At 39.7% G+C, this 27,664-nt stretch overlaps 1 long non-coding RNA gene across 1 annotated transcript; it reads right to left on the bottom strand.

Annotated features, from left to right (window-relative positions):
• Positions 1-126: 126 nt before the first annotated feature.
• LOC140907448 (uncharacterized) lies at positions 127-27,601 on the bottom strand. Its single transcript, XR_012157500.2, has 4 exons — positions 27,264-27,601; positions 12,556-12,853; positions 7,743-7,811; positions 127-1,552 (listed from the first exon to the last, which is right to left on the bottom strand). It is a non-coding gene; the product is annotated as an uncharacterized LOC140907448 (long non-coding RNA).
• Positions 27,602-27,664: the final 63 nt, after the last annotated feature.

Here is a 27,664-nt window from a genome sequence, read left to right on the forward strand (position 1 = left end):
GTCTGCTCACCATGTAGCTCCCTGATAAATCAGATGTGAATTCCTCCGGAAATGTATGTAAAGCTAGTCACCCCCATGATAACAAGTCCAGTTTTACACTGACTCAGGTGCTTCATCATTTGTTTATTTTTAAAGGATAAAAATACAAACAATTCTCTAAAAAAAAACATTACAATGCACAAGAATAGTCACCTCCTACAACATGGGAGACAAACAACAAACAGAGAAGAGGTCAGATGATAAATAATAAAGAGACACCTCCCCACAATCCTGTTTCGGTATTAATCAAACACTGCACACTGGAGAGTGTTAGTTCTAGATGTTCAAATCTGATACTGTGGGCCAGATTCTCAAAGCGGAGTCTCTTTGAAGGTCAGATGCCCACTGTTCTACTCCCCACTGCATGCCTCTCACATGGCTGGCCAGTTCTGCTGGCAGGTGATTGGGAAAGGGGAACAGAGCCATATCCTGACTCCTCACCTCCTTTGGTACGTTTCCCTGGGGAAACAGAGAGTAGGGGAGTAGAGTGGTGTGGCCCCTGAATGGAGTAAATTCTGCCTGTCTTTATATGGAACACACAAGCTGGGGTTGTGGGAGAAGGAGAGGCTCTTTATGTACTTCCCTAGCACTGGGCATGCATGTAGGGGCCAGGCAAAATCCAACCTACAGAAAATATTTGGCTTATGTCAGCTGATACTAAACTAACTTAATAGCATTAAATGTAGTGCAGCTAGTTCAAGGATAGTAATCAGGATGATATCCTGTTTCAAGAAGAGTCTGCTCACCGCATAGCTCCCTGATAAATCAGATGTGAATTCCTCCAGAAATATATGTAAAACTAGTCACCCCCATGATAACAAGTCTAGTTTTACACTGATACAGGTGCTTCATCATTTGTTTATTTTTAAAGGATAAAAATACAAATAATTCTCTAAGAAATTGCTCTGGGCACTGATCAACCCATCTAACGGTGTATCTCCTTTGACTGATGGAGCAGCGATCACCATCTCAAAGGGATTAAGGGTCATAAACAGAGATTTTAGGTTAAATCAGGAAATGTTGTAACGAGATGCAGTCAAAATTAATGGCATGAAACAGAAAACAGTTACAGTGAGAGGCATCCAGAAAACAGCAGAGACAGGAACTCAGAAGAGACTAGGATATAAATAAAAGGACAGGTGTTCTCTTCAGTTGTGTAATGTGATGGAAACTCAGTAATTGATCTATAAATAGAAGAGAACAAAAGCAAAACATTCAGATAAGTACACTGAGGGCTAGATCTTCAGTTGGTGTAAATCCATGGACGTCAGTGTTATTAAGTGATTTACTCTGGCTGCATATATTTATGGTAAGCAGGGACAAAAATAGCATTTGTCCGAAAACATTCACCAAAGTGCCTAACGTTATGGACTACACTCTGTGGACAGAGTTGTGATAAACTGAAAATAAAAAAAGAAATAAGAAATGCAGACTACACCTGGACAACTATATTCTTTAACAGTTTCTGAATTAACTCACGTATTCAGAGTCTGTGTCCCAGTTACAGACAATCCTAAAAAAAAGAAAGGGACATGTTTATATTTTGCTTCATGGGTGTATTTTTGGAATGCCAGTAGCTAAATTAGAACAAATACTGAAGTCAACTGAGCTCAGCCTGAGAGATATCTGATCAGGTTACAGTGGTCACCCTTCAAACTTGGCTAGTTTTTCTGTAAATATAGTTACCTCAGTCTTTGCAGTACTACTGAGGGGATGTTCTTTAGTTTTTGATGGCAACTGGCAAATTTTTAACAGTGGCCATTCTACATATTGTATAGAAAAATGAACCAAAATGTGAGAGTTAAAATCTAAGTGAAAAATCATACTTCAACTCTAAAACCACTGAAGCTGAAATTTTAGCTTCAATGTGTGTAAAGTGAAATACTAGTCTCAATTTTTCCTGTTTCAAAACCCCTCTTCATTACTTATTACTGAGCTGAGGCTGGGTAATTTTCACTGAAGTGATTCATTCAACAGTATCTTTTTAAACATAGAAAATGAGGCGATTTTAATTTTTTCTTTTGGTAGAGCATTTACTCCAGTGAGCAGTTTCATAAATGAAGACTGACTCCATTTCTGTTCCAAGATTAGGAAGAAAACTCGTATGAGGAGAAGAGCGCTTTCTGGTTTTCCTAGGCCAACATCATTGTTGAATCTTATGCTTTAAGAGCTGACATTTCACTAAGCAGTTGAAAGTAAAAACTGTGTTTTCATTTGAAACTTATCATATAAAAGCTTTGGATGCTGTGTACAATTCAGCTTAAATATTAGTATCTACTGAAGGGAGTAATCACAGTCCTGGAGCTTTTCAGCACAACCCACTTTCATGCAATAGCTGTTATATACATATCACAGAGCCAGTCTCAGCATTCTCATTTACCTTATTGTCAAAGACTAAGCATCTGATCCTCAGCAACTATAAATCAGCATAGCTCCATTGACTTTAAAAGAACAATACCAATTAAAGTCTGCTGAGGCTCTGGCCTTAAAACTCTCTCTTAAAGCAGGATCTTTCCACGTGTCAAGTGGTACTAAAATAACTGCAGTTGAAAGTGTTTTCCTCCCACTGTCGCTAAATCTAAAATCCTATAAAGGAGCTTGCTTCAGATCTATTCATGTGTCTCAGCGTCCATTGTTCACATTTGCAGGTGAGCAGTCTCCTATAAGCCTAGTCTTTGCAAAGCTTTATATTTTAGTAGAGCATAATAGTACAAGATCTTTACTTGTATTGTGGAATAGTCCTACCTGGCTAAGAAATGATTTCTGCGCATAGCCAATACACATTGTTTAATTTAAACTTATTGATGGCTTTGGAAACATGTATATTCACAAAATTGAATGCCAGTAACCTTCCTGAAGATAACTGCAAGCCATGTGAGTGCATTATTTCTGAAGGACTAGCAGAGTCAGAAAGAGTTACATCACTTTAAATGGCATTCAATTAATTTTTTAACCAGCTAAAACCACCCCTTTGGTACATCCTGCCTGTTTTGGAACTGTATAGATTAAAATCCAATAAAACTAAGGTAAACGTCTTACTGGTTAGTAACGTATGGGTCAGTTTTCCAAAAGAGCAGTAATGCAACATACAAATAAATCCCTATCATATTTTTCAAAAATGGTAAGGCAATATACTTTGTCATAAATGACAACTCCTTAAATTTGCATCTTCACCAATAAAACTAGTTGTGATTAACAAGGTTTGAGCTAGTTGAAAAATGTTCAAATAGCTTTCATAATTTTTTGAAAAATGTCAACTATTGCACGAGCTATTTAAATAACAGCAAAGATTTTCATTATTTTTTTTAAGTTTTGCACAGCTGTACTCAAAATGCTTCATGAGAAACAAATGAAGAATTTACCAAGATTAAATCTGAACTGATATATAATGAAAACCCACTGGAACGGGGATAATATACTACTACTGATGATCTTTTGCATTTGTGTAGCAATTTCCATAAGACCTGTTTGTCCACCTCTTCATCCAATAGTTTAGTGCTTTCTTCCATGCTGTCCCTTTTGCATGAAATGCCCTTCCTGCGCTACTCTGTGAAGCCACTATCTTGTCCTCTTCCAGCTCCTTAAGATCCACTTCTGTTGTGGGTTGCAGTAGGAAATTACCAGGTGATATGGCCAGTAGGACTGACTTGTACCTATTTTATTTGAGTAGTTACATCTTATAAACCGTCTAGCTATGCACATAGCTGGTCCATATCACCACATGTTCCTATCACTATTCCTTTTGTCCTCCCTCTCCCATTGCACCCTATTATCTGTTATATCCACATCTTGTCTGAAACTAGACTGTAAAATCTTTGATGAACAGGCTGTCTTGTACAATACCAAGCAGAACAGAGCCTGGGTCCTGACTGGGGCCTCTGATGTTAGACTAATACACATAATAATAAATAATCTGAGGATCTCAAAGTGCGTTGGAAGTGTTAATGAATTACATCTCACAGCATCTCGGTGGCCTGTGTAATTATTATTCTCATTTAACAGATGGGGAGTCTGAGGCTTAGAGAAGTGATATGAGATTAGAGGCAGCTTGTGGTGAAGCCAAGAATACAATTTAGAGCTGGGCCAAAAGTTTGTCAAAATAATATTTCAATAACTAACAAAACAAAACAAAAAGTTACTAAAATGGTTGCAAAACACTTTGTATTTTCCACCCAGTTGTACTAGAATCTGCATCTCTTGAATCACAATACTATCATTTAATAATCACCAGGTTGTGCTTCCTTCATATTGACAGTAAATCTGTCTTAAGTGTTGACAAGGGACTGAAACAAATAGGTTGCCGAACAAAGGTGGATTAATAAACGTGGAGTAGAATTGCACTCAGTATGTTTCGGGGTGGTTTCTGAAAACAGGAGATTTGATTGATGGCTAGGGTGTTCTCTTGTACAGGTATCAATGTACTGGAAGCATTACAAACAACACCCATGAGTTGGAAATATTTAATTCTGTCTGGTAGGTCTTGCCCACATGCTCAGAATCTAACTGGTTGCCATATTTGGGGTTGAAGGCATTTCCCCTCGGTCAGATTGGCAAAAACCCTGGGATTTTAAGTCATTTTTTGCAGCATGGGGCACAGGTCACTTTCAGGTTTAAACGATGGCTTTTCTGTAACTTTAAGTTCTTTATTGAAGTCTTCAACTCATGATTTATTAGCCAGAGGTTAGGGGTTTATCACAGGAGTGGGTGGGTGAGGTTCTGTGTCTTGCAATGTGCAGGAGGTCAGACTAGATATGGGATTCTCAAACTGGGGGTCATGACCCCTCAGGGCGTCACAAGGTTATTATGTGGGGGGTCGCGAACTGTCAAGCTCCACCCCAAACCTTGCTTCACCTCCAGCATTTATAACAGTGTAAAATATATATATAAAAAAGTATTTTTAATGTATAAGGGGAGCCACACTCAGAGGCTTGCTGTGTGAAAGGGGTCACTAGTACAAAGGTTTGAGAACCACTGGACTAGGTGATCATAATGGGCCCTTCTGGTCTTGATGAGGCTAATTCCTTTCATTTGTTTAAGATGCAGTTATGCATAGCATGATGTTAGGAAAACAATTTTTAACTAAAATAAATAAATAAATAAAAGAGGAGAGGAGGTGTTAATGTACTTAAAAAAAACCAAGATAAAAATAAAATCCCAAACACATTAATAAAAAAACTAGAATGAGCTTCCAGCTTTCTATGGTAAAATATCTTTAGAACCTATTCAGATCAGCACTCATTCCATGTACACTGACTGTATCCTTTTCTATGTAGAATACTGAATCCACACTAGGTAATGATGCTCTAATTACAGTATTGGAATGGCCTAGTGCACCCACAACATACATTCCCAGCACTGGCGTGCTCAGGTGATTGCATACAGTCCAGGGGGCTGGCCATTCCACTGAAATGAGTACTTTACTGCTACAGTGGAGTACAGTCAGAACCAATACATTTCTACCTGTGACCTGCTGTTGAATGTGCTTTCTGACCTCGCTCCTTGATTTCCCCCCACCCCTATTTCCCCCACAGTTGACTGCATGGAATGGAGAAGAGGAGATGGCACCTCACCTGCTCCACTTCAGAGGCAGCAAACGCCCCTTACAAGTTTGTTTCTCTGTGAGATGGCACCAAGTCATTCCGCATATGTTTGCGGGCTTGTGAGATGTGCAAAGTTTACAAATACGTCAGTGAAACTTCCTGCTGGATTCAAAGGGCACAACTGAAATCTTTTAAAAAATGTTAGACATCTCTAGTGTGATACTACTTGATTTGTCTGTCAGGCATCTAAGGTATGCAGTGTTGTTGGCAGAGACCTGGAGAGCTCTGTGGAAGCTCAAAAGTTTCTCTCTCTCACCAGCAGAAGTTGGTCCAATACAAGATATTGCCTCACCCACCTTGTTTCTCTCAAAACATCTAATGTACCTTCCTTTAGAATATGTATGAGACCCTCATTTTCAAACCTTACTACCCCATATAAGACATCAAAACCCATATTTAGGCAGTTAAATAAGTGGCCAAACTGGCATAGCTTCTGGGTCCTACAGCCCGCCCACACCTGCGGCTTTCTGTGAGAAGAAAGCATTGCAGAAGGCACTTGTTCAGCTGCTCCCAAATGTAGCAACCAACTGGCACCATTAACATATGTACATTGTTTAGAATGCGGTAGCATCCAAAGTGCACAAAACGCTTTCCAAACACAGATGGAGACAGTGCTCTGAAGAGCATACAAAATATCCGGTGATGTGCAATAGCTGTTTTTGATTGCATGCAAAACATGCTACAAGCTTAGCCTCTGATGGGAATTCTTGACAGCTCTCCAGCAATGATCTGCACTACACTTAGTCCAAGGGCTTCAGATTCTACTTTCAATCCCTGAAGACAGGGACTGACAGAGGGAAAAAATATGATCTCCATAATAAAGTACAATATGACTGGTTATTATAGAACCCGACAGGGGTTCACTGTGTGGAAGCTAACAATTGGCTAGACTGAACAAACTGCACAAAGCCTTGCTCCCTGGTGTGCAGAGAGATTGCAAGGGCTGGACCTCCCACCCCACCCATCCCCTTACACTGGTAGACTCTACTCCTCTGGTTGCACTGAACTGATGAAGAGGGGAAACAGAGCTGGGGCTTTGCTATCTCCCTGCCTGCTTTAGTGTGATATGAGCTCCCATCAGTGCAGGTAAGGAGCAGCCCTCACGTGCCCCTAAAAGCAGACTGTGATTGTGATCATGCTTTGCCAGCACATTGCAAATGGTGGAGAAGGCTTCTTGGGCAAGCCCCACTTTCCCTATCAGACTTAATATTTTTAAAATGTAGGGTAGCCATAAAAAAGTATACCACATTTTAAGTGGCTTCACTTCCCACTGCAAATGTTACATTGACAAGGGACTACTTTTTTCCTTATAATATATGATAATGAATCTCAAAAATAGGGTTAGAAGTCTTCAGGTTTTCTTCATTGTTTCTAAAATAATTTGGAAATACCTAAAACATGATGCAGTGTGAAAACTGAAATGTTTCTTTTTCATTTAAATCTTTTGATTACTGCACGTCTGCATTTATGTATTCATTTTCAAAGACTTAATTTAGACAATCTGAAGTTCTCTAACCCAGGTTTTTAATTCCCATCAGTTTCAAGCTGATTTGAGTAATCCCTCTATAAGGCTCTGTATTAGGACCAGATTTACAATACCTCAATCAAAGTTTGATTGAGGTACTGTAAATCTGGTCCTAATACAGAGACTTAGAGCTGCAATTCAGATCAGCTTGAAATGGTTGGGACTTCAGGCAAACATATGTTCAATAGAAAAACCTTCTACACAAAACATGCCTTCCTTAAAGCTGACCTGCAAAGAATTTCTTTAAAAGTGGGAATTGTGTCCTTTCCCCTCTTTTATGACGTACAAAGTGAGTGATATTTTTTAAAAAAATTCCTGATTGTTATTTACATTTAGAACTATCAGAGAGACTTTGGTCTTCCCTGGTTTTGCTGAAGAACCACTGGGAGGGCTCTGGGATGTTTATTTTGAGTTTTTAACGGAAGAAGAAAGGGTGTTGAATCTTTAACATAGGGCTCCTTTATCAAATATGTCAATTAGTCATTGAAGGAAAATAGATGCTAAAAAAAAACCCCCGAAGTATAAAACAGTCTGACTAAAAATCCCTTTTCCCCCATAATTGCTGAACATTCACTTACGTGGCTTACATTATTTCACCACTTCTCCTGCCATCATAGAATCCTGCGGCCTAGATGGGATCTGAATTTCTAGTGTGAAAAAAAAAAAGGAAAACACAAAACAAAACTTTTTTCAAACACTTTTCCAGGCACCCTTTATAGATCAAAAAGAAAGGGAAAAAAAGGGGGTGGGGAGAAGGCAGGCATTAACCTAGTTTATTTTTCTTTGCAGATGACCTTTATCAAAGTATATTTATTTAAAAGGTAAGCAACTCTTTTTGAATGTGCTTTGTCCCACATTTTACCAGGAATTTCACATTCACTGTTGATGTTATATATGGTAGCAACAAGACTTCACATCCATGATATTTAAGTTCAAGAGAGACAGGTTCCTGGAAGAGACTGTTTTATAATTATTTCTGGTCTGTTTGCCATTATATTTTCCGGGACTCCTGTAACAACCACTTGAGAGAGACATTTATTTCCTTGACAATACGCATCTCAAGTATGTAGCCCATATATCTGACACAGGCTATGTCATCATCGCAAAAAAAGGGGTGAAATCAATGGGAATTAGCTGTCTAATTAACTCTTAGGATCTGGGCCTGTACTTTTACTGTCAGAGAACTAGACAAGGTCAACCATGGGTAGTATTGACCTTGCCTAGCTACCTCACAGTAAAAACTACATGTGCCTTGTCTCCACTAGGAGTTTGCAGCGGGAGAGCTAATGGTGTGTTAGATAGCCTAGGGTTAAAACCAGCTAAATGTGCACCTTTTTTTGGACAGAGAAGACAAAGCCTGAGAGAATCCATGAAAGAGTCTCTGATGTAGTCTTGCTAAGCCTGACACCCTCAGAACTGCAATGACTGACAATGAGGGTATGTCTTCAGTAGACTGTTGCATCTAGCGTTAACTGATTGCCAGCAAACTTGAGGTAGCTAACACGTTTGTAAAAGCTAGTATGGACAAGAGGTGAGAGGACAAGAAAACATGGATTCACTAAAAAGTACAGAGGGCCTAACGCTGGTATGTGCTGAGCTCCCACAACTCTCACTGACTAATCAGAGTTGTGTACTTACCCTTACCCAAGAGTGAGATCTTAAGGCCCTAGGTGTGAATTTTCCAAATTCCCCAGAAATATTATAGTTTACCTGATGCCTCTTCTGAGCAATGCCAAGTTGTAGCTCACTAGTCCTCCTTGGCCAAGGCAGAAATATTAAAGGAATGAGGAGAAGCACTAAAATGTTATAGGACTGGCAAACATGGGTGACAGTAATCCCAGGTTGAGACTTAGAGGAAGTGAACTGAACTGAGACCTTGATCCAAGCCTCAAAAAGCCAAGGTGGCAGGGATGGCTAAAACAGAGTGACCAAGCCTCCTCCTTATCCAGGATCCCCAAGGCCAGCGGGACAGATCTCAAGCTTCCACATTCTTCTTCTTCTGTCTTCCTTCCTTTTCTTAGGTGGTGCAGCAAGCACATAGCGAGGCAGGCTGATTCCTGAGATGGGCTCCAAGCTTCCAGGGATAAGAGTTAGAGAAGACTAGTTGAATCAAGCATGAAATGAATGGTGCCTTTTTTGTTCTAGTAGTCATGGTTTCTCCTATCATATCACTCACACCAACGTAAATCAAGAGTAACTCCACTGAAGTCAATGTAGTTACATGAAAGTAAAACAGGTGTCGGTGAAACAGGTCACATATCTACCTATCTTTTTCTAGTTATTTTGTGGACACTTGTGGTTTTATAGACTTGCTTTTCTGCTCTTCCTGAAATGGAAAGTTCAGTGTGGGGATATTCATACATTATCTCAGAATCTGTTCAGGAGAAAAACCACTTGTCATGTGCCTTGTCTTCTGAACCTTTAGGTTAAGATTCAGAGAGTTCTACTTCCTTGAAAGGGAAAGACGAGATGCTAGAGGCCAAGGAGTGTATGTTTCTATGTTTTGATGGATTTTTATTGAGTTTTTCCTGGATTTTCCTATTTGGTAAAACTTAATGAACTATGAGATTTCTTGTTTTCTCTCTACACCCACACACATGAAGTCTTGCTTGTCTTCTGCGGAAGGACAAGTACCAACCTCTCCCATTTTAATTTTCTATGATTTGTTTACTTTCTTAAATTTATGTAACGAGAGGCTGTTGCTAAGCTTAATTCCTGTGGCAATTACTTTTTCCCTGGTAGAGGCTTCTAGGCACTGCTAAAATACAATAATAAATAATAATCACCTGGGCTAAATGTTTCTCCCAATAGCTCTGGTCATTTTTTGCTTGTAGAACTCGGTCATAGGGTGCTAGAGACTTCTATCTGGATGCAGTATAGCAACCCCACCATTTTTAGGACATGCAATCAAGCTAAAAATCAAACCTGGGTCAGATCCTCAGCTGCTATAAATTGGTATAGTTCTGTTGGAGCTGCAGTGATCTACACTACTTGACAATCTGGCCCTTTATGCTTCTGGAACACATCCAGGAGGGCAGTACAGAATGAGCAGCTTTGTTTCATTGCAGATGGACATTTAAGAGGAGGGAAAGCAAAGAGAGAAGCAGGAAATGATGTCTTCATTCGCACAGCTCATACCCCCTTCCCTATACATCTACCCCCTGTTTCTAAAAACACAGGCAGCCAGTTTAACACTCTGCTGCTGGAACACTGGAGCATGAACATGCTTTTTCTCATCCAGAGCTTTTAAAACAATGCGGAAAAATATCACTTCTCCTAGGATCAGTGAGGGAAGAGACTGCTGCAGAAGTAGTGATCTGAGGAAGCTGGTTAGCTGTGGCCTTTGGAGTAACTGCTGCTTTGTCTGAGCACTCAGTGAGGACTTTACCTTCCCTGCCAAGTCTGAGGCAAGAGAGCTGCTGAGGCATTTACCGTATTACTGGCCTTGAAGTGCAGAGGCCTTGGATTCATCATCTTGCTCCTCAGAGAACTAGCCTCACAGTTGGGTGGGAAAGAGAGCAGCAGCTGATGTGTCATTTGCTGGAGCGTCAGCCTTCAGGCTTGAAGAGGCCTCAGAGTTGCCATGCTGGTCAATGGAGTCCTGGCCTAATCACCACCTGGATGAAGCTGTTCAGAGACACCAGCACAGCCTCAGTGCTAGGGGTTGGAACTGATCTGCTGAAAGAAAGGCACAAATCCCCTATGTACATGGATTGGGGGGGGGGGGAACAGAGGGAGGGGGACTCATAGGCTGAACACTCCCTGAGGTATATACAGGCCAATGAGCTTGTGGGTCTGTCTTGTTAGCCATGTTAAAAGTCTCCCTGCCAGCTGAGCAGCTCTGCTGAGGTGCCTTAGCTAATGGAGAAAACAAGGCTCTCTAACTTCAAGTGCAAGACATTGGGGCAGTCTAGGAATTGAGTTAAGTAAACTGTCAGGTGGCCTAAGGCTTGTGGTAGGTCAAATTGTTTTTCATTCATGTGTTATGCACTGGGTATGATGTTCTCCTCCTGCATTCCCGCACCAGTGCTGTAACCTCACACATACTGCAGGGACTTCTTTGTAATCGCTCCTCCCAGCCACTGCACTGGGTTGCTGGACATCTGAACTCTCGCGGGAAGACTGTGACCATGCGTACATGACAAAGTTTTGCCAGCATAGCTATGTCAAGTTAGGAGTGTGAAAACCATGCCCCTAAATGACATAGTTATGTTGGAAACCCTGTTCTCTCTCTCTCTCTCTCACCACCACCCCCTCTCCCCCCACACACCCCATATAGGCACAGCTTATCCTAGCAAGAGTTTTCTTTTGGCAGTATGCCTGATGTCATACAATTTTAACTATACCAGCAAAAGAACTCCTTTTTCCCCACATACACTGTCTCCAGTATGGGATATTGCTGATATAACTGCACCAGCAAAGCCTTTCAAGGATATACTAGTGCAGGGTCTCCTCTAGTCTCAATGCTCTTTATCAGGGGTGAGAAGGAGAAGGGGGGTGTTGAAAGGGGATGGATGGGGAGGCAGAGATTACTTCTGGCCTTGCTCAAACGAGCCAATGACACTGGTTATGTCCTCAGGCTTGCCTGCCCTTCTCCTCTCTACCCATAAAGCTCCTAGGTTACCTCCCCTATGGGCTGCCTAGATTCCCTCCAATATCTTTGATCCTGACTGACTTCTCCAGTCAACCATGACTCCCATAAGCTGCCCCTCCTTCTGCCCAGCCCTCCAGTGCCCTGTAGTGAGCTATGAGTTACAGACTTCTGCTAGCCCCCACCCAGTCCAACTGCTTGGGCGGCATGGTGAGGGAAAAAGAAGTGACTATTTCCCACCGATAGGAAATGTTGTACAAAGAGCTGCACAAAATTTAACAGATTTAAATTTGAGTGGTGGCGAAGGACTCTGTGCCATGAAGGAAACAAATCTGCCAGTGACCCAAAGCAGGACGATTTAGTCCCCACGATATGAAAATGGGTTTGGTTTTAGAGACAGATTATCCCTATGTAGAACAGGCAATCATGGCAAATCTGCTTGCCTTTTGGTAGATGAAGCTATTACATAGTGCGGGTGGAATAGCTTGGCAGGCTGAAGCAGAGGAAAGACATGCAAAACTTAACTTAGCAACCAAGTACCTGTGTGTTCCAGGAATGTTAGTAATGGCTTAATTTCTGTGCCATCACTTCCACCTACAGAACACATTTCAGCATTGCAACATTAATTAAAGAGCATGAAAAACAGATTTAGATTGGAATATCTAGAACAGCTTAAACCACCACAGGAGTTTCAGGCTTTTGTAATTAGTATACCCAGCTTTCCCTCCCTGACAAACCTCTATCCTGGATCCCACTACGTTACTGCCACCCACCTCCTCTTCATTTGTACACATACTAACCCATGTTTGAGGCTGCCTGGTTCCCAGTCTCATGATCGTAAGACAAGTTGCATTGTTAGAGCACACACAATTGAACGAGAGGATAGAAGAGCTGAGGGCTCAGTCTGGTAAACCAGTGCAGTTAAAAAAAAAAAAAAAGAGTTAGGAACCACTGTCAAATGTTCGCTAGGAGCAGCTCCATCAGGTCTGCTAGTAGGAAACGCTTCTCCAAATCCTCAGGCGAGGTTGTATATGTCCTTTCACAGACTTCTGTTTATGCTGCATGCTGGGTCCTCTTCTTTGGGTTTCAATCCAACACCTACAGCAGAAAGAGCATGTGTGTCAGGCACCTACTATTGTACTCAAATTTTATATAAAAAGCATCTGAATAGTCATAACCCTTTTGCTTTTATCAGCTAAAAACTGACCGCTGTTCATGCCTGCAATCATTCCAATGTTGTTGTGTCAAAACAAATCTAATGGTATAAGAAAGAGAAGCAGTTCAGTATGGATTCAGGATTTACCCTGAGGATTTTACAAATATAAAGCATTTTTTTAAATCATTGCAGGCTCTCTCCCAAACCATCCATCAGGTATGGAAGGACTCACTCTTCGAAGCCAAAATGATGTGTTCAGTGTTCATGTGCACATATGATTTATTAATGCAATGAATGTAGTTTAGCTGAGGGAGTAGTAGATGGGTACCAGCTATCTTCAGGTTTGCAGTTCAGTCCTTCTGCATATTTAATTTTACCTCATCTTTGCTAATTAATTTTAACTAAAATGCAGAGGTTATGATGAAGGGTTGTCTCCATACAACTTCCTCTCTTTCAGAGGAAAGCTTGAAAATAGCAGAGCACATTCCTTCAAAGGCAAACGATGCTGATTTAGCTCACACCAGCAATATGTTCACAAAAAACAAACAAACAAAACCAAAAACAATCTCCTGCTGCTGCGGAGGGTGAGAAAACCTGGATTTGTGTGAAAAATACTGGAGACTTCAAGTATTTAAACAATAATGGGCTGTTGTTAATGGGCTGTTAATGGGCTAGTCTCCTGCTGGCTGCCACAATTCTACTGAAAAGTGACTGGGTGAGAGCTGTTGACTAAATAGTCTCTAGCCTTCATCCTACAGGTTTTACAATAGGAAGAAAGCTCTTTATAAGAACTCCCTACATGTAACTGTAAAGTCAGCAAGCACCTACATACCAAAAGAGCAGAATTTGCCCCTTATTATTAATGCACTATTTAAACCGTACACAAATAAAGTGCTATCATGGTTATCTCTTGGAACATTGAGAAGTAATCGCCAACTCCTAGTCTAGTTTTCCAAGAGGGCATGTCTCAAGCAGCCTTTTTCCAGCAGGCACACAGTTTTCTAAGAGTTAACCCGCTATTAACCTCTTAATTCCAGCATGTCACCACAAGCTCTCTGAATACTTCTTGATGCAGCAACTTCTTTGAAAGAGCACATGCTGTGGTGAAATCCTGACCCCACTGAGGCAATGGCAAAACTCCCATTGACTGCAGAGGCGTGAGAATTTCACCCCCCAGGTAAAAAGAAAAGGAGGACTTGTGGCACCTTAGAGACTAACCAATTTATTAGAGCATAAGCTTTCGTGAGCTACAGCTCACTTCTTCAGATGCATATTTTTGTAACAAGGTACATTATGAGCAGTGTACCTGGTACATCTGGCAACAGCACTGTGATTAAAACAGAACTGAGCCTTTTTTTCTTTAAGAATCTGATTGTGCAGTTTCACAAATGAGGCCTTAAAATGAGGTGCTGTCTGTGGGAGTTTCAGGATTGCCAACTGTAATAAAAATAAATGCATGTTTTAGTGAATTTCTGGGTTAAGTAGGTAAAGTTTATTTTCATATGCAGAACCTTAAATTAAAATACAGTAAATTGCACCCTGCTGTTTTAATTCAGCAAGCATTCTGCTTGAGAAAGTTTCAGTGTATATACTTCAATTTATTTACAGAATTTAATGTATCATCTGATATAAGGGACATATAAAAACCTCAGAAAAGAAGTAGGCATCAACTATATCTTCATCCATTTACACATTTCCCAATGAAGTCCATCAACAGCAACAAGAGAAAAGTGGTTTTAACAAATGAGAGACAGCTGGTTGAAGGTTAAACATGTGGATGGCTAAGAAAGTTAAATTAAAAGGTTATGCAACTTAAGTCATCCAGACAATACTAAACACCAAAAACAGATTAAGGTTATAATGCAGCTGGAAATTAGCGGGGGTGAAACCCCCCCTAAAATACTTCAAGGTATAGCTGACAAACAACCTCAACTGATGTGTTCATTTAGCAGAGAGCCAGCTCTGTACCATTTTGACAATGCAAAACAGCCTTAACATTGGCTTAACTAGATTCTTAGTCACGGGGAAAGCCCTAGGTGTCATAGTTGGCTCCATGCCATCCCCTGTGCACTCCCAGATCTAGCGAACATAGCCAGGGACCTGCAATCTCCACCCAATACCTGAGGTCAAAATGGCCCATGGAGCCAAGAGGCAGCTGAACATAAGCTATAACAAGGCAGACTGTTTCTTTCATGGACTGACCAGACCAGCACCTCTAAGATCAGGGCAGTGCAAAGATACCTCCTCTCCCTTGCCTGCCCCCCAATCCCAGAGCAACACCAGGCACAGCATGGCCAATCCCCACAATCTTGCTGTTACAGTCTAAAACTTTAGCATGCTTATAATTCAAAAAACAAATACTTTCCCTCTTCAATATATCTAATTACTTAACAATATACAGTATAGAAATAATACCAGCAAAAGAGAGCTCATTTGTTGGCTTCATAGTTACATTTCACGTATCCATTTCAGTCACTTTGGCTAAATCTAGAATAAATTAATTCTCTTCTACTGGTACAAGTAAATGCTGCCTAGAATTACATTCATAAGAGCCCTTAGAAAAAAAGAAAGTAACTTTAAGATGAGAACTAAAGCACCTGTAAGTCAAGAAATGTATAAAAGCTCAGCCTCAAAAGGTGACCAGCAAAAATGGCCATTCTGTTTGTTTGCTTATGATGTATGTGTAAGCAGGAGCTGAATGAATGCTTCCCTGACAACTAGTTAAAGGGTGGGGTGGGGAGACTTTGGGTGTGTTTATGTAAATACAGTTTGCTCCTGCCCTGCTTAGATATTCAGCAGATAGAGCGGTGTCAAAGTAATCAACGTTGGGTTACAAATCACCGTAGTACTGAATGCAGGGGTGGTGAAATGTTGTTACCAATGTTTATTTATTGTAGAAATACAGGAAAGCATGGTTGTGCTTAACCTGTCCCAAGTAAGGGGGTCACCCTCATTTGAAAGAGCCTCGTTAAGCCAGGGGCTCAAATGCCAGATGCCTAAGAAAATAAGAGGGGTGAGGCCAGATGTCCTAGCCAGGAGACTGCAAATCCTCTCCAAGGGTTCTTCCTGGACTAGTTAAACCTGTTCCTCCCCACTGTTTAAATAGGCTTCATTAGGATCCTGCTTATTATTTTAAATGCTCAATCAGAGCTGAAACATGTTTCTACCCTGCCTGCTAAGAGCTTAAAAATCAGTAAGATCTGAAATCATTTGAGATGGGGCCTATAAAGAGCTGAAAATTACTAAGAGACTGATGTGCAGAGGTTACAGCAGAGAGGCAGGGGGCAGCAGAAGGTGACTGACAGTCAACTGGCAAACGAGTGTCTGGTAAGGCACAGCATACAGCCAGCAGGGCGGCTGGGGGAGAGGCTAGTGGAGTGGCTGGCAGAGAGTGCCCCCGCAGAGAGGGTTGGCAAGTGAGCGCTTGAGCAGTGGAGGGAGTAAGGTGCTTTACCTCCCCACTCTCCACCCAGGGTGGGAGGTGAACTCTGGGTCTGCACTGCCAAGGACAGCAACTGTGAGTGGGACGCAGAGAAGGGTCAGGCACATGAAAGGGACTTTTGGGTTAGTGAACTTGAGGGGAAAAAGGACACTGCCCAAATTACTTGCTCATCGTTTACGTTTTTATGAACCCTGGTTGCAGTGTTTTTCCAAATTAACACCCAGTTACTTCCCTCCTTTTATTAAAAGTTTCTTTTCTACACTCAGACTCTGTGCTTGTGAGTGGGGAAGTATTGTCTCTCAGAGGCACCCAGAGGTGGTGTGTCATTTTCCCAGGTTACTGGGTAGGGGTTCAGGTCAGTTTTGTGTTGTATTGATGGAAAGGAAACCCTAGATATTGAACCCAGCCCTGGTTGCTGCTGGCTCCACCTGACAGAAGGGTTACATAGCTAGAATGCCTGAAACGTCTGGAGTTTTTTTCCTTCTAAAATTTTTCCCTGCTGGTTGTTTTTTTTCCTATTACAAGTTTACATCCTGTTTTCCACTTTGGAGGACTCTATGGCCTCTAAGGACAAAAGGTAAACTTTTAACATGTGTTGAAATCCTTGCATAGACAAAGCAGCTGTAGTTTAACACATTAGCTGGTTGAGGTAAAACCTGTGGGAGACTCTCAGGTTCACTTTGACCAGCTCCCACATGTTAAAACTACAATTGCCTTGTGTACAGTAGGATTTTAGCATGTTTGTGTTAACATGTTAAAAAAACAACCCCCTACCATTTCTCCCAGTGAAGACAAGACCTCAAATACATTGTCCACACTAAGACTGAAATCCTCAAATACTTGAACATTTCTTAAATTTATTTGCAGTGGGAAGGACTGTCAAGGTTCCTCCCCCACTTTGAACTCTAGGGTACAGATGTGGGGACCTGCATGAAAAACCTCCTAAGCTTATCTTTACCAGCTTAGGTCAAAACTTCCCCAAGGTACAAAATATTCCACCCTTTGTCCTTGGATTGGCCGCTACCACCACCAAACTAATACTGGTTACTGGGGAAGAGTGGTTTGGACACGTCTTTTCCCCCCAAAATACTTCCCAAAACCTTGCACCCCACTTCCTGGACAAGGTTTGGTAAAAAGCCTCACCAATTTGCCTAGGTGACTACAGACCCAGACCCTTGGATCTTAAGAACAATGAACAATCCTCCCAACACTTGCACCCCCCCTTTCCTCGGAGATGTTGGATAAAAAGCCTCACCAATTTGCATAGGTGACCACAGACCCAAACCCTTGGATCTGAGAAAATGAAAAAGCATTCAGTTTTCTTACAAGAAGACTTTTAATAAAAATAGAAGTAAATAGAAATAAAGAAATCCCCCCTGTAAAATCAGGATGGTAGAGACCTTACAGGGTAATTAGATTCAAAACATAGAGAACCCCTCTAGGCAAAACCTTAAGTTACAAAAAAGATACACAGACAGAAATAGTTATTCTATTCAGCACAGTTCTTTTCTCAGCCATTTAAAGAAATCATAATCTAACACGTACCTAGCTAGATTACTTACTAAAAGTTCTAAGACTCCATTCCTGGTCTATCCCCGGCCAAGACAGAATATAGACAGACCCACAGACCCTTTGTTTCTCTCCCTCCTCCCAGCTTTTGAAAGTATCTTGTCTCCTCATTGGTCATTTTGGTCAGGTGCCAGCGAGGTTACCTTTAGCTTCTTAACCCTTTACAGGTGAGAGGAGCTTTCCCCTGGCCAGGAGGGATTTCAAAGGGGTTTACCCTTCCCTTTATATTTATGACAAGGACTTAGACTCACCTCTAGCATTCTAGAGCTTGTTGGGTTTTGTTCTTTTAAACTGTGCTATATACCTCAGTAATTCAGAGCCATCGCAAGAAAAAACAACATCCAAACTATTTTTACTCCCCCAAGAGGAGAAAGGAAAGAAAAAGCATAACATCTTACAGTAGACTATATCATTACGTAAAGAATTCATGTCAAAAAATCTACCCACTAACAAATGCAAAGAAAAGAAAATTGGTCCACAGATACTATTCATAAATACATTTTTGCATCCTTGAGTTTTCATAAGTAGGCCAATATTCTAATTTTTTTTAAAATTAAGTTTTAAAAGGGTCTGCACAGTTCACCTAGCAATTTTTCCTTCTAGTAAGTTGCGTTCCTCTTTTTAGAACAGCAGTAGTGTTTGGGAAGCACTCTAATAATTCAGCAAGATGGCTAGAGGGCTGAACTCAGGGACAGCATAAGCCATGCTGGTGAACCTGTTATCTTTCATGGCTCACCCAATATGTCCAGACCATAGGAGGGCAGTCTGAAAGGATATGGATGGAAATGTACTAGGTACAGCAGCTGCATACATAATGTTCACAAAGCAACAAAGCAAAGTGATGGGGAAGAGAGAAGTTCCATGGAATATCCAGAGTGGTTCATGTCCTGTAGATACATACATATGAGTGATAAAACTAAAGCTGCAACATCCTGTGTATCCAGGGGGAGGGGTCACAGTGAAGTGATGAAAAGAATGCAGCCATCTTATCTGGATGATTCACAGTGCTAACTGCTAGAGTGTTTCCCTGTAGCTAGCACTGTGAATCATTGAGAAGCCACTCTAACCACAAGTTGTGGTGCTGCTCGCCCTGGGCCTCATGCCCACTCCACCCTTTTGGAGTCTCCTTGTCCACCAAAAGAACTGCTGCTGCTTCGGGGGAGAGAATGAGGCACAACTGTTTCACTTCTGTTTCTACCAGGAGACATCTCTCCTCACTAACAGTCTGGTTTGGGAAGTGAATTCCTTTTCCACCTGTCAAAAACATTAGGGAGAAGGGGTGGGCTGGGGTGGAATTAATTTTAAAACCACCACAAAGCCTCTCACTCTGGCAAGAATCTAAGCCTGTACCACCATGCCTCCTTTCAGCAGTATCAGTGCCTCGGCAGCACCGGTCAATTAACCTGCCCCTTCACAGGCTCTCAAGTGAGGGGCAGGAAATCAATAACCAGTTATCCTAGCATTCAGAATTAGTGTCTCTCTAATTATTATGATTATCATCATCACATCCAACTGCAAGTTGCACAGTAAAGTTGAGCTGCAAATCAAGTTATCAGAATTCCATCCACTTCAGTGATATATGCTGTATGGTCCCCTTAGCCAGGGAGGGACTCGGTCAGCACATGCCACCTAGTAACTCTCTCCACACACCACTTGCAGGTTGTGTTAGCCAACTGTGGAGTGACAGCCCCATCTCTGCTTGTGACCTCACGGCCACCATGGAACTCAGCTGGAGCAAACCAATAAGGGAGTATTTGCATAAAGCCATTTTTACAGTACAGTTTTCCAGAATTTTTCTTTTTGTTATTATTTTAGAGCATCTAAGGTGGGGGCTGGAATCTTTAAAAAAAAAAAAGAAGAAGAAGGACTGAGCCAAATGGAATCCACTTTTATCCAGAAAACACACTGAGCTAAATCAAAATGCCTCTTGGCTCTACTGGAGAGACAACAGCACACAGCTTGTAGGGGGTTATGTCTGAAGCAGAGATTTCCCATACATGTCAACATTTAGATTTGATCAGGAGGCAAAAATATTTTTAATTTAAAAAATTATTGAGTCCAAAGATCCCTCTGCCAGATAATTTTTTAAAAATGCCCTGTGCTATTTCCTGCAAAGTAACAGATTTAAAAACATTGAACTCCACTCCCCACAGATTTTATACTATAGAAGTGAGAGTGTAGTTGGTATTTAGCCATTTCTGTACAAAAACAACTTGTCAGTGGCAACAAATTATGTTGTTATAATAAACGTACACAGTATGAGCCTACACTATAGTATCCCAAATGAACTGATGTAGCTGTCATTATTACACAGAAAAAATAATCCACATAGAAAATAATCACCAGCATTAAAAAAAAGTCCTTACACTGTCATGCCCCTCAGAGGTGGAAGGTGGTTACAAAATTTAGAGGAAAGAAAAATTAGGCCTCTGAAGAACCCCTCCCTTCTCCAGTAACAACCGTCCTGAAGCTACAAGTAAGCCACATTTTTAAACAACTGAGCAACACTGTTCCCTTAATTCTCATGTTAAATTAAGCTTCAAAGCCCCCCACTTTCCTCACTCACTGAAGTAGAGTCTTGATGGGTCTCTTCCTGTACAAATGGCAACTTCTCCTTTCTTTAGTCAGTTTTTTATGTTGGATTAAATACTGTTAGAAATACCAATTTAGTAATTTTGTGAACAAGATGGAATTTATGAATTAAAAAAAATGGGGGTAAAATCCCGCCTAATGAAAGTCGGTGGGAGTTTTGCTGTGACTTCAGTGGGGCCAGGATTTCACCCCATGAGTTTTCCTTTACAAGACACTTTTAGTCAAAAAAGCGATTATGTAAAAACAGCATTTTCTTTACTGCACAGATCTGCTCCTTCCTTTTGTGTTTCTTTTCAGTAAAATAACAGTTGTGACTCAAATTTTTAGCAAGACTGGCAGCATCTGGCCTATACAGCTACTAAAGAGTGACCTGGATACTTTTCCTTGCCAGCTAAATTGTAATTGCAATATTTTTGTGTGTTAGGCAGAGAAAGTCCTGCTTTATTTTTAGATTTTAAGCAGAGATTGCTGTGCTGGAAGTTAAAAGAAATCACCCTTTTATCTGTAACAAGACTAAATTAAATACAGAATCAACTAAAGGCATATCAATATGAGATTATATGTACAAAAATCGCTTTTCAAAGCACAGTTTAACTTCATTTTCATAGGTTTGGGTGGGGTTTTACAAACAATGAGCGAGAGCCTCAGCTGATATAAAAATCATTGTAGCTCCAGGACCTATCGCACGGAGCTTGAGCTGTACATACTGGAAAAAACCTGAAGATTTGTTTATTCATTTATTTGGGGGGGGGGCAGAGATAAAAAAAGTGTATGATTCCAGTGTGCAAGAATTGAGGCACTTGACAATTGCCAAGGAGGCTTTCTGCTATTAAAATCATATCTAATTATAGTCTGTCTACATTGTGTAGTACATATTTATAAATAACAGTAGAGCTGAATAATATATCAATTCTGTGTCGGCAGTCCATTCCCTTTTTCTCTCCAAAAAGGGATAATATATGTTTTAGGATCCAATATTCTGCTTGGCAACACAGTAATATAAATATGGCAGAAAACTGGTTCCTAGATAACTCCACTGAAGTCAACAGAATTACACCAGGGTTGAATTTGGTCCAGCATATATAAAAGGAATACAGATGGTGAGTCTTATGAAAGACATGTCCTATTTCAATGTGTTTTTGTATTTTGCTGCTACAGCATATAATTTTATCTGTTCTCTTCAGATTCATTATTTGAATTTCCCCCTCTCATTGGAGGCTGTTTCTGCAGTCTACGCAGAGAGTTGGTAGCAGTGAGGGGGCGAGAATGGAACCTTTGAATAGTCTGGAGTTTTTGCAAAACATTTTCTGAAGAAAGGGCCTGTCTACACTACTGGCCGGATCAATGAGCTGTGATCGATCCAGTGGGGGTCTAGTATAGACGCAATAAATCGACTGCCGATCGCTCTAGCGTAGACTCCAGTACTCCACCTCAACGAAAAGCACAAGGGGAATTGATGGGAGAGCGTCTCCCGTCGACTCACTGCAGTGAAGACACTGCGGTAAGTAAATCTAAGTACGTTGACTTCAGCTACATTAATCATGGAGCTGAAGTTGCGTAACTTAGATTGATCCCACCTCCAGTAGTGTAGACCAGCCCAAAGAAACCAGTAACATCTAAACCCAACAGGATTTGTGCAAATTAACACCATTCCACTCCCTAATAGCCTTTTTTCTTGAAAATCCATTGAAGAGTCAATTTCATTAGCTCAACAGATAGCAGATTAATCTTTTGGCCAAAGAGCAAAACTTAGAATACCTAACAATTCTCTAGTGGACAAGGTGGATGAGCTGATATTTTATTGGACCAACTTCTGTTGGTGAGAGACACAAGCTTCCAAGCCATACAGGGCTCTTATTCAGGTCTGGGAAAGGAACTCTCAGCATCAAAGCAAAATGCAAAGATTGTTTAGCATAATTACTTAGCACATATTGTAAGAGGCCATTCAAGGTAGAGTGGCCTGTCAACACCTCTGCAGTCACAGGACAAAAAGAAGGGGTTAGTGGGTTATATATTGTTGTAATAAGCTATAAATCTAGTGTGTCTGTTCAGTCCATTTAGCTGTAACACTCGAGTTCCTTCAGGTCTGGGAAGAAGAGCCCTGTGTAGCTTGAAAGCCTCTCTCTCTAAGGTGCCACTAGTACTCCTTTTCTTTTTGAGAATACAGATTAACACGGCTGCTACTCTGAAATCTCTCATCAATAGCAATTGGTCCAGTAAAAGATTTTACCTCACTCACCTTGTCTCGCTAATATCCTGGGACCACCATGGCTACAACTACACTACATATAAAAAAATCTTTAACTTTCCAAAACTGTTCCATTAAAGAGTACCTAAAATTTAATAGACCAAATACTGGGACTTGCTGAGTCCACCGGAGTAGCAGGTACACAGCATTTGGCCCATGAAGAACACACAAAAAGCCATTCTTACCCACTTTCTGAACACATTAAAAAGAACTAGAAGTTCTTTTCTTCATTTGGAATGCAATTACCTATTTCCAACTTCAGTTTATTTTATAGATTACTTTCTTTTGTATAGCAACCCAGACAAAGAGAGAGTTAATAAACCCACACAAAAGGTGTAAAACAAGCTTGAGCATTCCATAGATTTTAAAACACGATACATGTGCTTTAACAGAAATAACTGATGTCCTCATAATTCTAAGGGAGGTTACTATTTTGGTTTTTTTAATTCATTTTTTGTCCCTTAACTCTTGCTTTTCTAAAGCACCTGTTTGTAAATACTTAATCCCTAAGGCCACAAAACATTCCATGCTCAGTAAAAGTGAACCTATATGCATTCTTAGACAAATATTGTTTTATTATGACAGCAGAAATGCATTCCGGTTCATTTGTTCAATTTGAAAAGATAAAAACGTCATGTTTTGAAAGATTACGGCCCTTAAAATGTTTAATTTATACAGTATTAAAGGCTGAGACTATCTATATGACGGTCTTATTTTTCATAAACATTTATCAGTAAAACCACCTAAAACACCCCCATCAGTCCGATATGTAGTAGGACATGCGCTATCCACACATTCACTCATATTGCATGTCCTTTAAACACCATGGCCAAAATTTTCAAACTTTGGGTGAATTCAGTGATATTTACATTGCAAAAAAACAGGCCATTTTTATTTAAGCTCCTAAATATAGCTTTAGGAGCCAAACTTTACATACTCGTGTCTGAAAATGTTTGCCATTTCTATCAGGATGGATTGATTTAGATCAAAGTAATTTAAATGAGCAAGCAGGAATCCTTGATATAAATAACCAATTTTAATCTTCTTTTGCAGTTATAGTTTTTAGTTATTTTCCTAAAGAAATATTGATTCTCTTTGGCTGGTTGAATGATCAACCGTTAAAACATGTTCATCTTCAACTAAAGATAGTCTTTATATTAACTATGGTACTTCTTTGTAGCTAACCAGAAGTATACACTATATATATATATATATATATATATATATATATATATATATATATATATAAAAACAGTTAATATATTATATATTATTATATAATATAATATATATATTATTAATATATATATATATTAACAGTTATATGCTTTAACATACATTTATTCAGATTTGAAATTTTTACATTTTTATCATATCATTGAATGAAGAATTATGCATTTCTCATTTACTATGAGTAATTTTTTTACTCATGATTTGTATCAAGCTGCATTTGGATGAAAATTGGAATTCAATAAAAATAGTATTTTAAAATGGTTTTCATTTGTTAAATAAAAAATACATAAGAAAAAATCAGTCTATCCAAATAATGATTTGTGTCTAAAACTAACTGATTTATTAAACACAAGTATTATCTGTAGTTAGTGAAGAGAACGGATTGTTTCTGGTCATCATGTCCTTCATGATTTTAGAACTAGTATATCTCATCCTCTCAGACTTTGTTTTATTCATAGATTGGAAGAGTAAAACAAGGTTTCCGGCCTTTTCAAATCCCAATGTGTTTCTCAACTTTCAATGAACTAGTCACTGAAGTGATCTAGTTCAATAAACTAAAATGAAGATAATAATCTCTGTACCTGCAAAAGAGTCTACTGCTGTCAAATCTGGTCCAGCACTTGAGCAAACTCTGGCTTCAGGTGCTTATCCAGTGACTTCTATCAGCTCAGTGGTTTGACTATCCTTAAAACTGGCAGCAGACATATATTGCTTGAATGTTTTTATTAAATGTATATATTAATATACAATAGTAAGTTTAGAACTTAATATAGGTGGTCATAATTTCAAATATAATTTTTAATGGGTTACTTTTTAAAAGAAAAACATTTTAATTAAATTAAACATCCAATTACATTAAAAATCCGAATTTTTTTAAATCATTAATTTTTATCCATGGCACTGGATTTTATTGGTACCATGCTGTAAATTAGAGAGAAAAATCAGTATTGTATTTGGAATTATCACAGGATCTCTGCTTCCGTATTATATTAAAATTAGGGTTGTCAAGCGATTAAAAAAAATCATGATTAATTGCACTGTTAAACAATATTTTTGGATGTTTTCTACATTTTCAAATATATTATTTCAATTACAACACAGAATACAAAGTGTACAGTTCTCACTTTATGTTTATTTTTATTACAAATATTTGCATTGTAAAAAATAGTAGTTTTCAATTCACCTAATACAAGTACTCTAGTGAAATTTCTTTATCATGAAAGTTGATTTTACAAATGTAGGATTACGTACAAAAAACCTGCATTCAAAAATAAAACAATGTAAAACTTTAGAGCCTACAAGTCCACTCAGTCCTACGTCTTGTTCTGCCAATCGCTCAGAAAAACAAGTTTGTTTACATTTACAGGAGATAATGTGGCCTGCTTCTTGTTTATAGGGTCACCTGAAAGTGAGAACAGGCATTTGCATGGCACTATTACAGCCCGCGTTGCAAGATATTTACATGCCAGATGTGCTAAAGATTCACGTCCCTTGATGCTTCAACCACCATTCCAGAGGACATGCGTCCATGCTGATGAGGAGTTCTGCTCAATAACTATCCAAAGCAGTGCAGACTGATATATGTTCATTTTCATTATCATGAGTCAGATACCACCAGCAAAAGCTTGATTTTCCTTTTTTTTGGTGGTTTGCGTTCTGTATTTTCCATATCAGAGAGTGTTGTTCTTTTAATATTTCTGAAAGCATGCTCCACACCTCATCCCTCTCAGATTTTGGAAGGCACCTCAGATTCTTAAATCTTCGGTTGAGTGCTATAGCCTTCTTTAGAAATTTCACATTGGTATCTTATTTGCATTTTGTCAGATTTGCAGTGAAAGTGTTCTTAAAACGAACAACATGTGCTGGGTCATCATCCAAGACTGCTATAACATAAAATATATGGCAGAATGTGGGTAAAACAGAGCTGGAGACATACAATTACCCCCCCAAGGAGTTCAATCACTAATTTAATTAATGCATTTTTTTTTAGAAAAAAAGCGTCATCAGCATTGAAGCATGTCCTCTATAACGCTGGCTGAAGCATGAAGAGGCATATGAATCTTTAGCGGATCTGACATGTAAATATCTTGCGACGCCGGCTACAAGAGTGTCATGCAAATACCTGTTCTCACTTTCAGGTGACATCATAATTAAGAAGTGGGCAGCATTATCTCCGTAAACGTAAACAAACTTGTTTCTCTTAGTGATTGGCTGGACAAGAAGTAGGACTGAGTGGACTTGTAGGCTCTAAAGTTTTACATTGTTTTATTTTTGAGTGCAGTTATGCAACAAAAAAAACATCTGTAAGTTCAACTTTCATGATAAAGAGATTGCTCTATAGTACTTGTATGAGGTGAACTGAAAAATACTATTTCTTTTATTTTTTACAGGCAAATATTTGTAATCAAAAATATAAGTGAGCACCGTACACTTCGTATTCTGTGTTGTAATTGAAATAGATATATTTGAAAATGTAGAGAAAATTCAAAAATATTTAATAAATTTCAATTGGTATTCTATTGTTTAACAGTGCGATTAATCGCAATTAATTTTTTTGAGTTAATTGCGTGAGTTAACTGCGATTAATCGACAGCCCTAATTAAAATATGGTATGTCCTGCATATTATTACAATTGTGTACAAACTGCATACTGTGTTTTGGGGTGGTTGTAGCTGGTAAATGCACTATTTTTTTCCAACTATTAGTGAGAAAGTCTGCAGACCTCTACAAGTTAGTAAGTGGATGTAAGGTTTGGATTACTTCCCCAGGCACACTGCCTTAGATTTTCTGGCTGGACGGTTGAGTGGAGCAGAGCAAAGTCTTTGTCTATACCCTATCCTGATCTGCCCGAATGCACAGAAAAGAGAGTAGCAGCCCTCAGAGGCTGCTCACCCCTTTGCACCTTCATAAAATGCAGGTAGCTTATCAAAGGGAACAGGGAGCTTCTCAAAGTAACAATCTGGCTCCTGATCTGTTGCTGCTGCCACCCCTTGCTCAGGGCTTATGACAAAACCATAACTGAGTCCTTTATCTGCAGGCTTTTCAAGACAAGGACCACATCTTGTCTTTTTCACTTAGCAAAGCAACTAGAATACCTGAGGAAACAGTGCACATGCTCAATAAGGAGTATGAAAATACAGACTGCAGTGGTCACAGGTATATAAGCACATGTTTTTTCAGACTGTATTCCTGCTTACATTTAAATTCATTTGATCAATCCTTAAGGTTTGGTTTGACACTATTATTTCCATTTCTCATTGGTACTTACATATCTGTCCAATTGGCTGTGGCATCCTGAAGTGCAGGCTTCCTCACGGCTGCTGCTCCTTAGCTCAGTTGAAGTGCTATTCAGAGCACATCATATCTTCCGTTTCTTAAACCCACAGGAACTTACTGCCTACCTGCTCTCCCCACCTCCATTCCCCTTTCCTTTTGAAAGGGGAACAACAAAAGGGCTACTATTCATCAGCTCTTCATTTGATTTCCTCCGAGTAAATCAAGAGCAGCCCCTGGCTGTGAACTGGAGTTCCCGAGATTTTATGAGTGTTATGACTCACAGTATTACTGCTATTTTTAATCTTATTAATATTGACAAACCAAACAGGTTTAGTCACTAGACAGATTTCTGATCAATAAATTACTCTGTTTAACATGGTTCAAAGTTAAGTT

The sequence above is a fragment of the Lepidochelys kempii genome, chromosome 2 (genome assembly GCF_965140285.1).
Source record: "Lepidochelys kempii isolate rLepKem1 chromosome 2, rLepKem1.hap1, whole genome shotgun sequence".
Classification (NCBI taxonomy): domain Eukaryota; kingdom Metazoa; phylum Chordata; order Testudines; family Cheloniidae; genus Lepidochelys; species Lepidochelys kempii.